The following is a 10,355-nucleotide window of genomic DNA, read 5'->3' as shown; positions in this document are numbered from 1 at the left end:
GCACGGGACTGCTCTGTGCAGCACCCTCCACTCCAGGTCCCCGATGTAAAGGGGGAAGACCCCCGCGTAGAGAGACCTCCATCGGGGTTTCCCCTCGCCGCCAGATGGCAACGCGGACCGCCAGGGCGTGTCCGGCCGGCTGACGAGGGCGAGGAAGTGGAGAGTGTGCAGGAGCAGCCCGTACAGGAAACCCCTCCGCACCGATTGGAATGGCACGGAGGGCATTTCCGAGAGGCGGCTCGGGTTGTGCGGGACTGGCTCCCGAGGAGGGTTTCGGGGCCTGGGTCCGATGAGCAGTTCCGGCCGAGCGGGGGACAGCTCGGCCGGGATTGCTCCGCACTCCCGAGCCCCCTCGCCACCCACAGTGAGGGGCGTCCCGGGGGTTTCGGCTACTCCTCCGCCCGCCGGACCGTCCCCGGAGTCGGCCGCCCGGACAGCGAGGCGCTCTCCTCCGCCGGCGGGGGAGCGCCCTGACTGGAGACAACGATGTTCCAGACTCGGAATAGATCCCGGTAAAAGACAGGCAACTCCCTCAGAGAGGCGCGGCTAACGGACTCAACCGGGAGCTGCGTGTCGTCTTGAAGGCAGTGACACTGGCGGAAAAAATACGTTGCCAGCGCACACCATCTGGGTGGACGCTTGACGTACAGGTATCTCTGCAGGGTCCAAAGGCGGAGAGTCGCAGCCTGGGTGCGGACGCACACCAGCGACTGACCGCCCTCCTCAATCGGGAGACTCAAGACCGCGGCAGAGACCCAGTGTTTCCTCTTGCCCCAGATGAAATCGACGAGTTTCTTCTGGATCTTGGTGGCAAATACAGGGGGCGGGGCCAAAGAGACCAACCAGTACCACAACATGGAGGCCACCAGTTGGTTTATGACCAATGCTCGGCCCCTGTAGGAAAGCACTCGGAGCAGTCCTGTCCAGCGCCCCAGCCAAGCGGTGACTTTCGCCTCCAACTCCTGCCAGTTTGCCAGGCAGGCTTCCTCAGCGGGGCTAAGGTGGACTCCCAGATACAGGAGGTGCGTGGTGCTCCACGCAAAAGGTGTCATCTCCTCCGGCAGGGAGTCCACCCGCCACTGACCAACCAGGAGTCCGGAACATTTCTCCCAATTGATCCTCGCGGAGGACGCGGCAGAAAAGGTCTGCTGGCAGTCGCGCATCCTCCGCAAGTCAATGGGATCTGTGATTGCGAGGCGCACGTCGTCGGCGTAAGCCGAGAGGACAACCCGCATGGCCGGCTCGCGCAGAGCCAATCCCGTCAACCTCCTGCGAAGCAGGCACAGGAAGGGCTCCACGCAGATGGTATACAATTGGTCGGACATGGGGCACCCCTGACGCACTCCTCTCCCAAAGCAAAGGGGCGCCGTCAAGGACCCGTCAACTTTGACTAGACACTCTGCGGCGGCGTATAAAAGCGCACAGAGTCCCGAAAAGGTAATCGTGATCCACCCTGTCGAACGCCTTCTCCTGATCGAGGGAGAGAAAGGCGACCGACTGACCAGTCCTCTGGGAAAGATGGATCAGGTCCCGGACCAGGTGGATGTTGTCCTGGATGGACCGGCCCGGGACCATGTAGGACTGGTTGGGGTGGATCATGTGGGCCAGCACGGAGCGCAGGCGGGTAGACATAGCCCGGGAAAAGATCTTATAATCCGTGCTGAGGAGGGAGACCGGACGCCAGTTTTTAAGCAGGCGGAGATCGCCCCTCTTCGGCAGCAGGACGATGACCGCCCTGCGCCACGAGAGGGGCATCTCCCCGGTCGCCAGGCTTTCCCCCAGGACCCGTGCGTAATCGTCCCCCAGGACGTCCCAGAACGCCCTGAGGAACTCCACGGTCAACCCATCCAGCCCTGGGGATTTGCCCCTTGAGAGCTGGTGGAGGGTGCCAGTCAGCTCCGCCAACGTGAGCGGTGCCTCCAATCCTTCGGCGCCCTCCGGGCTGACCTGCAGCAGGTCCTCCCACAAAACTCTGCGCGCATCCTCGCTGGACGGATCCGGAGAGAACAACGCACGGTAATAAGTCTGGACCAGGAGGCCCATTCCCTCCGGATCCGTGATGGAGGATCCGTCGTCGGCCAGCAGCTCAACGAGCTGCTTACGGACCCCCCGCCATTTTTCCAGCGAGTAGAAGAAGGGTGAGGCGCGGTCCAAATCTTCCAGGATCTGGATCCCCGACCTCACGTACGCGCCTCGGGATCCTATGAGCTGCAGGTCCCTCAGCGCGCCCTTCCTCTCTTTGTATGCCTGCCACAGGGCCAGGTCCACGACAGCATGACCGAGGCGGGACTCCAAGTCGAGCACCTCCATCTCATGGCGCCCGATCTCGGCTTCCCGCCTCTTGGTCGACCCCTTCGCGTACTCCTGACAGAAGACGCGGATGTGAGTCTTGCCCACATCCCACCATAGCCTCAAGGAGGGGAAGCCCCCCCGCTTCCTTCTCCAGTCGGCCCAGAATCGACAGAACAAGTCCCGAAATCGCTCGTCCTCCAGCAGCCGGTTGTTAAAGAGCCAGTACGCGGATCCCGCCCGCATGCGGAGCGGAGTGAACTCCGCCCACACCAAGCGGTGGACCGAGCACGGCACCAGCCGCATGGAGGCCGCCGAGACGCGGGAGGCGTACGCCTGCGAAATGTAGAGGCGGTCGATTCGCGACCCTCCTCCTCCAGACCTCCACGTGAAGGCGCTGGAGTCGGGATGGAGATTCCGCCAGATGTCCACCAAGTTAAGGGAGCTGATCAGTCCCCTCAACTTCTCCACCGACGCTTGGCCGCGCTGGGGACCGGAGCGATCCCCCACCTCGAGGGTGCAGTTAAAATCCCCCCCGAGGATGATGCACTCGCCGCTATCGATGGAGCTCAAGAGAGCGGACACTTCTTCAAAGAAGCGCGCTTGCAACGCGCCGGGCCTGGGCGCGTACACGTTCACAAAGTGGAGCGGCACGCTACCCAGGCGAACGGCGAGGTGGAGCAAGCAGCCCGGCACTAGCTCCTTGACCCCCAAGATCTCCGGCTGAAAAGTCGGGGCCAACAAGATAGCCACCCCACTAGAAATAGGGGTGAGGTGACTCATGTAGACCCCACCCTGCCACTCCAGGAGCCAGGTGGCTTCATCTCCCGGAACAGTGTGGGTTTCCTGCAGAAAGCTCACTGCGTATCTCCCTTCCCTGAGGACTGAGAGATTGTGAAATCTGTGGTGAGACCCCCTGCTGCCGTTGATGTTGAGGCTGGCTATGGTTATCTTCATGTCAAAGGTACTTAAAACCCGTCACCAACAGCTCATTGTGAGGAGGGAGTGGAAGTGCACCTGGCCTTCCACTCCCCCAGCAACCCATTGAGGAACACATTAAAACGGCGCCTCTCAACCAGTTTCACGCCCGCGCGCTTGCCCGTTATCTTCAGGGCAGCACGGACGGACTGGATGATCAGCGCCAGATTCGACCAGCGGTCGAGGGCCAGCTGAACTTTATTGCGGCAGCCCCTACAAACCGCGAGGAAATCCCGGAGTTCCGCCGTGGGGATGAGAGGAGATTCGGTGGGAGGCACAAGGGACTCCACCACCTCACTGGCGATGGAATCAAGATCATCCTCCGTGCCCCCCACCGAATCCCCATCCTCCTCAGGGTCATCACCGCCAGCGGCCGACACGCCCACCGCACACTGTGGGGCGGACGTCCCAGCCGCGCCAGCTGGTCCCGCCTCCGTCGCGATCCCACCCCCAGGATCGATGGCAGAGGAGTCCTCTCTGGGTTCTATTGTGAAACTGGAGCCTGTAGGCACCAGCGGATCAGGACCCCCTTCCACCTCCGTCCCCAGGCCAATGAGTGGTCCAGGGGAGACAGAAGTTCCCGACTCCGGAAAACTAGCCGGAGCCGAGACTGGAGGCGGAGGGAGGAGGCTATCTTCCGCTCCGCCAGCACCCACAGGCCCAGCAGATGGGGCAGCATTCTCAGCTATAACCGGGTCGGGTGTCTCGAGGTTGGTGGTGGACTCCGGCTGGGAGGGCCGACCCTCTGGGGCCTCGCCCTCCCCTTTACTCAGGGCACCCGACCCAGTAGCAGTGGCAGAATGGGCGGAGTCCCCAGGCTTCCCCACCACAAGCAGGGCCCCACTTACTCCTTCAGGAGGGGCCTCATGTACCGGGGCCTTTCCCTCCCCTCCATCCTGAGGAATAGGGAGCTCCTGCCCGGACTTTGTAGCCTTGGTGGTAGCGGTAGGGGAAACCTGGGGACCCGAGACAGGAGACAGCTCCCCTCCAACAGATGGGCCCTGCGCCTCAGGGCCCCTCATTACCTCAGTGGAGGGGTGCCTTCTCCTCTTTTTCCCACCAGGGCGCAGAGGCTCAGAGACCTCCATATCATAAGAGGCCTCCACCTCCACAGTCTCCTTTCTTTTATTCACCCTGGGCCTGAGCCCAGCCCTGGGGCAAGTTGACTTCCCGAGATCGGGCTTTGTGCTGAGCTCAGACTCGGGTAGTGTCACGGTGTCCAGGGGACGCGCCTCTCGATGTTTATTTCTCCTCCGCGCCTTCCTTCCACTCGGACGGTCACCGCCCTCCCTGCCGGAGGCCGTGAAAACCACAGCCTCCGGTACCGACTGAATGGTATCTGGTGGTGGTGTAGGGGGGGTGGGAGGAGGTGCAGCGTCGCCACCCTGGGCCGCCGAGTTGGAGTTGGCAGCCGGGAGGTTGGGGCAGTTCTTACGAACATGCCCCACCCCCTTACAGACATGGCACCGCACCCCGTCCAAGGTCCAGAAGATGCGGTAGGCCGTCCCCTGGAATTCTACATTAAAGTGGCCCTCTGTCACCTCCTCCCGCGCCAGCTGCATGAAAAACTGGCGGCGGAAGGAGTACATGTGTCGGAGGCTGTTCTCCCAAAGACCGAGCGGGACTGGGGTGAGCCCCGTCTTTACCTCCCCCAGATGGTGCAGGTGGGGAAGGAGGAGCTCACCAGGAATGAAGGGCGGGACATTAGATAGAATGAGCCTTTGCGCAATGGCCTCCAGGGGGTCCACTGGCAGAAAGGTCCCGCCCACGGTGAGCCCCTTGCTCAGAGCCAGGGACACCGCCCGCTCGGTCTTCAGGAATAACACTGCCTTCCCGTACATTTTAGAGGCTGCAACAATGGCCGAAGGGCCGACAACCTCGGCCATTGCTTTCACACATGCCTCGATAGTCATGTTCGGGTGGACGTAGCTCTTGACTCCATGCTTCGATGTTAATAAAGCAAACGGAGACGGGACAACAGGTGCAGCTGCAGCAGCCGCAGCAGCATATGAACGGGAAGGCCCCGCCACCGGCGAAGAGGGGCTTGCCATGGGGTCGCAGAGCTACGCCCACCCCCAAGAAACAAAGCACACAACAGTTTTCTCTTTAACACAAGCAATATGATGGGGGAGGGGGGGATGGGAATAGAGGAGGATAGGGTTGAAAAGGACAAGGAGAAGAGAGGATAGGTGGCCGAGTGATGGAAGAGAGAGAACAGCTGCGAGGATGTTACAGTTCACTTGGTGGTTGGAGCACCTTCCTGCAGAGTCTACAATTCAATCTTCCAGTTAGGGGAGGGCTCTTCGCCCGGGTCGGCTAGAGCCGCCCGGTTCTCTCCCTTTCCTGTTGTTGTCTTCAGCCGGGCAGCTCCAGCCGTCCCGAGCCACACAGTTGGGGGTGGGGAGGGAGCCCCTTTTGTGCAGGATGGCAGATAAACACAAGACCAAATACAAGGGCTCCCTATAGAATTTGGCAGCCCCACCCCTGGATCTTCCGGTGCCTCCTCCCTCCCCCAACAGTCCAAACAACCAACAGTTCTCTGGTACTCCAACACCCACCTCTCCAAAATGACTTGCAGGTATTCTTAATCCTTGAAAAAGTGAAACAGTTCCTCAGTAAATGCAGCTGTCTCCACTCTACAGTCACCTCTTTGCAGTTATTCCTCTCTCCTCTCCGCAGTTGCTGCAGCACAGGTGCAGCTGCTCCCCCTGATTGCTGGCAGGAAGTGCTCCAAATTGCCCAGTCAAACCCAGTGCTGTACCTGTCCTGGGAGTGTTTGATGGGGGACAGTGTAGAGGGAGCTTTACTCTGTATCCAACCCCATTTTTGTTTCTCTTTTCTTCTTAAGCTGGCCTTTATACCCCGGACCCCTTTTATTTTGCTTGAGGGGGCCTTTATTCCCCAGGCCCCCTTTATATACATTTTGAATAAATAACTTTATTAAAAACAGTTAAATAAAACAAAACTCAAATTAAAATGCCATTCTCGGTATCGATGATGCACACCAGCCCCTGCGGTGCCCACCGGTCGCGGAAGGCCTCAAGCGTACCGGCAGACACCGCATGCTCCTTCTCCAGGGACACGTGGGCGGGAACGGGGAGGCAGTGGCGTAGTGGTATTGTCACTGCACGAGTAACCCAGAGACACAGGGCATTGCTCTGGGGACATGGGTTCAAATCCCACCACAGCAGAAGGTGGAATTTGAATTCAATTAATAAATCTGGAATTAAAAAGCTAGTCTAATGATGGCCATGAAACCATTGTCAAACCATTGTCGATTGTTGTAAAAACCCATCTGGTTCACTAATGTCCTTTTGGGAAGGAAATCTGCTGTCCTTACCTGGTCTGGCCTACATGTGACTCCAGACCCACAGCAATGTGGTTGACTCTTACATGCCCTCTGAAATGGCCTAGCAAGCCATTCAGTTGTACCTAACTGCTACAAAGTCAATAAAAAGGAATGAAACCAGATGGTCCACCCGGCATCGACCTAGGCACCGGAAACGACAACGGCAAACCCAGCCCTGTCAACCCTGCAAAGTCCTCTTTACTAACATCTGGGGGCTTGTGCCAAAGTTGGGAGAGCTGTCCCACAGACTAGTCAAGCAACAGCCTGACATAGTCATACTCACGGAATCATACCTTACAGACAATGTCCCAGACACTGCCTTCACCATCCCCGGGTATGTCCTGTCCCACTGGCAGGACAGACCCAGCAGAGGTGGTGGCACAGTGGTATACAGTCAGGAGGGAGTTGCCCTGGGAGTCCTCAACATCGACTCCGGACCCCATGAAGTCTCATGGCATAAGGTCAAACATGGGCAAGGAAACCTCCTGCTGATTACCACCTACTACCCTCCCTCAGCTGATGAGTCAGTACTCAAAGAACAAAGAAAAGAAAATTACAGCACAGGGACAGGCCCTTCGGCCCTCCAAGCCTGCGCCGGTCCAGATCCTCTATCTGAACATGTCGCCTATTTTCTAAGGGTCTGTATCTCTTTGCTTCCTGCCCATTCATGTATCTGTCTAGATACATCTTAAAAGACGCTATCGTGCCCGCGTCTACCACCTCCGCTGGCAACGCATTCCAGGCACCCACCACCCTCTGCGTAAAGAACTTTCCACGCATATCCCCCCCTAAACTTTTCCCCTTTCACTTTGAACTCGTGACCCCTAGTAATTGAATCCCCCACTCTGGGAAAAAGCTTCTTGCTATCCACCCTGTCGAGACCTCTCATGATTTTGTACACCTCAATCAGGTCCCCCCTCAACCTCCGTCTTTCTAATGAAAATAATCCTAATCTGCTCAACCTCTCTTCATAGCTAGCGCCCTCCATACCAGGCAACATCCTGGTGAACCTCCTCTGCACCCTCTCCAAAGCATCCACATCCTTTTGGTAATGTGGCGACCTGAACTGCACGTAGTATTCCAAATGTGGCCAAACCAAAGTCTTATACAACTGTAACATGACCTGCCAACCCTTGTACTCAATACCCCGTCCGATGAAGGAAAGCATGCCGTATGCCTTCTTGACCACTCTATTGACCTGCGTTGCCACCTTCAGGGAACAATGGACCTGAACACCCAAATCTCTCTGGACATCAATTTTCCCCAGGACTTTTCCATTTACTGTATAATTCACTCTTGAATTGGATCTTCCAAAATGCATCACCTCGCATTTGCCCTGATTGAACTCCATCTGCCATTTCTCTGCCCAACTCTCCAATCTATCTATATTCTGCTGTATTCTCTGACAGTCCCCTTCACTATCTGCTACTCCACCAATCTTAGTGTCGTCTGCAAACTTGCTAATCAGTCCACCTATACTTTCCTTCAAATCGTTGATGTATATCACAAACAACAGTGGTCCCAGCACGGATCCCTGTGGAACACCACTGGTCACACGTCTCCATTTTGAGAATCTCCCTTCCACTGCTACTCTCTGTCTCCTGTTGCCCAGCCAGTTCTTTATCCATCTAGCTAGTACACCCTGGACCCCATGCGACTTCACTTTCTCCATCAGCCTACCATGGGAACCTTATCAAACGCCTTACTGAAGTCCATGTATATGACATCTACAGCCCTTCCCTCATCAATCAACTTTGTCACTTCCTCAAAGAATTCTATTAAGTTGGTAAGACATGACCTTCCCTGCACAAAACCATGTTGCCTATCACTGATAAGCCCATTTTCTTCCAGATGGGAATAGATCCTATCCCTCAGTATCTTCTCCAGCAGCTTCCCTACCACTGACGTCAGGCTCACCGGTCTATAATTACCTGGATTTTCCCTGCTACCCTTCTTAAACAAGGGGACAACATTAGCAATTCTCCAGTCCTCCGGGACCTCACCCGTATTTAAGGATGCTGCAAAGATATCTGTTAAGGCCCCAGCTATTTCCTCTCTCGCTTCCCTCAGTAACCTGGGATAGATCCCATCCGGACCTGGGGACTTGTCCACCTTAATGCCTTTTAGAATACCCAACACTTCCTCCCTCCTTATGCCGACTTGACCTAGAGTAATCAAACATCTGTACCTAACCTCAACATCCGTCATGTCCCTCTCCTCGGTGAATACCGATGCAAAGTACTCATTTAGAATCTCACCCATTTTCTCTGAGTCCAAGCATAACTTTCCTCCTTTGTCCTTGAGTGGGCCAATCCTTTCTCTAGTTACCCTCTTGCTCCTTATATATGAATAAAAGGCTTTGGGATTTTCCTTAACCCTGTTTGCTAAAGATATTTCATGACCCCTTTTAGCCCTCTTAATTCCTCGTTTCAGATTGGTCCTACATTCCCGATATTCTTTCAAAGCTTCATTTTTCTTCAGCCGCCTAGTCCTTATGTATGCTTCCTTTTTCCTCTTAGCTAGTCTCACAATTTCACCTGTCATCCATGGTTCCCTAATCTTGCCATTTCTATCCCTCATTTTCACAGGAACATGTCTCTCCTGCACGCTAATCAACCTCTCTTTAAAAGCCTCCCACATATCAAATGTGGATTTATCTTCAAACAGCTGCTCCCAATCTACATTCCCCAGCTCCTGCCGAATTTTGGTATAGTTGGCCTTCCCCCAATTTAGCACTCTTCCTTTGGGACCACTCTCGTCTTTGTCCATGAGTATTCTAAAACTTACGGAATTGTGATCACTATTCCCAAAGTAGTCCCCTACTGAAACTTCAACCACCTGGCCGGGCTCATTCCCCAACACCAGGTCCAGTATGGCCCCTTCCCGAGTTGGACTATTTACATACTGCTCTAGAAAACCCTCCTGGATGCTCCTTACAAATTCTGCTCCATCTAGACCTCTAACACTAAGTGAATCCCAGTCAATGTTGGGAAAATTAAAATCTCCTATCACCACCACCCTGTTGCTCCTACATCTTTCCATAATCTGTTTACATATTTGTACCTCTATCTCACGCTCGCTGTTGGGAGGCCTGTAGTACAGCCCCAACATTGTTACCGCACCCTTCCTATTTCTGAGTTCTGCCCATATTGCCTCACTGCTCGAGTCCTCCATAGTGCCCTCCTTCAGCACAGCTGTGATATCCTCTTTGACCAGTACTGCAACTCCTCCACCCCTTTTACCTCCCTCTCTATCCCGCCGGAAGCATCGATATCCTGGGATATTTAGTTGCCAATCATGCCCTTCCCTCAACCAAGGTTGAACAGCACTTGGAGGAAGCATTGAGGGTGGCAAGGGCACAGAATGTACTTTGGGTGGGGGACTTCAATGTCCATCACCAAGAGTGGCTCGGTAGCACCACTACTGACCGAGCTGGCCGAGTCCTAAAGGAAATATCTGCTGGACTGTGTATGCGGCAGGTGATGAGGGAACCAACAAGAGGGGAAAATATACTTGACCTCGTCCTCATCAATCTGCCTGCCGCAGATGCATCTGTCCATGACAGTATTGGTAGGAGTGACCACCGCACATTTGTTGTGGAGACAAAGTCCCGCCTTCACATTGAGGATACCTTCCATCGTGTTGTGTGGCCCTACCACCGTGCTAAATGGGATAGATTTCAAACAGATCTAGCAATGCAAAACTGGGCATCCATGAGGCACTGTGGGCCATCAGCAGC

This window comes from Heterodontus francisci, chromosome 19, assembly GCF_036365525.1.
Source record: "Heterodontus francisci isolate sHetFra1 chromosome 19, sHetFra1.hap1, whole genome shotgun sequence".
Taxonomy (NCBI): Eukaryota; Metazoa; Chordata; class Chondrichthyes; order Heterodontiformes; family Heterodontidae; genus Heterodontus; species Heterodontus francisci.
This window is presented reverse-complemented; position numbering follows the sequence as displayed.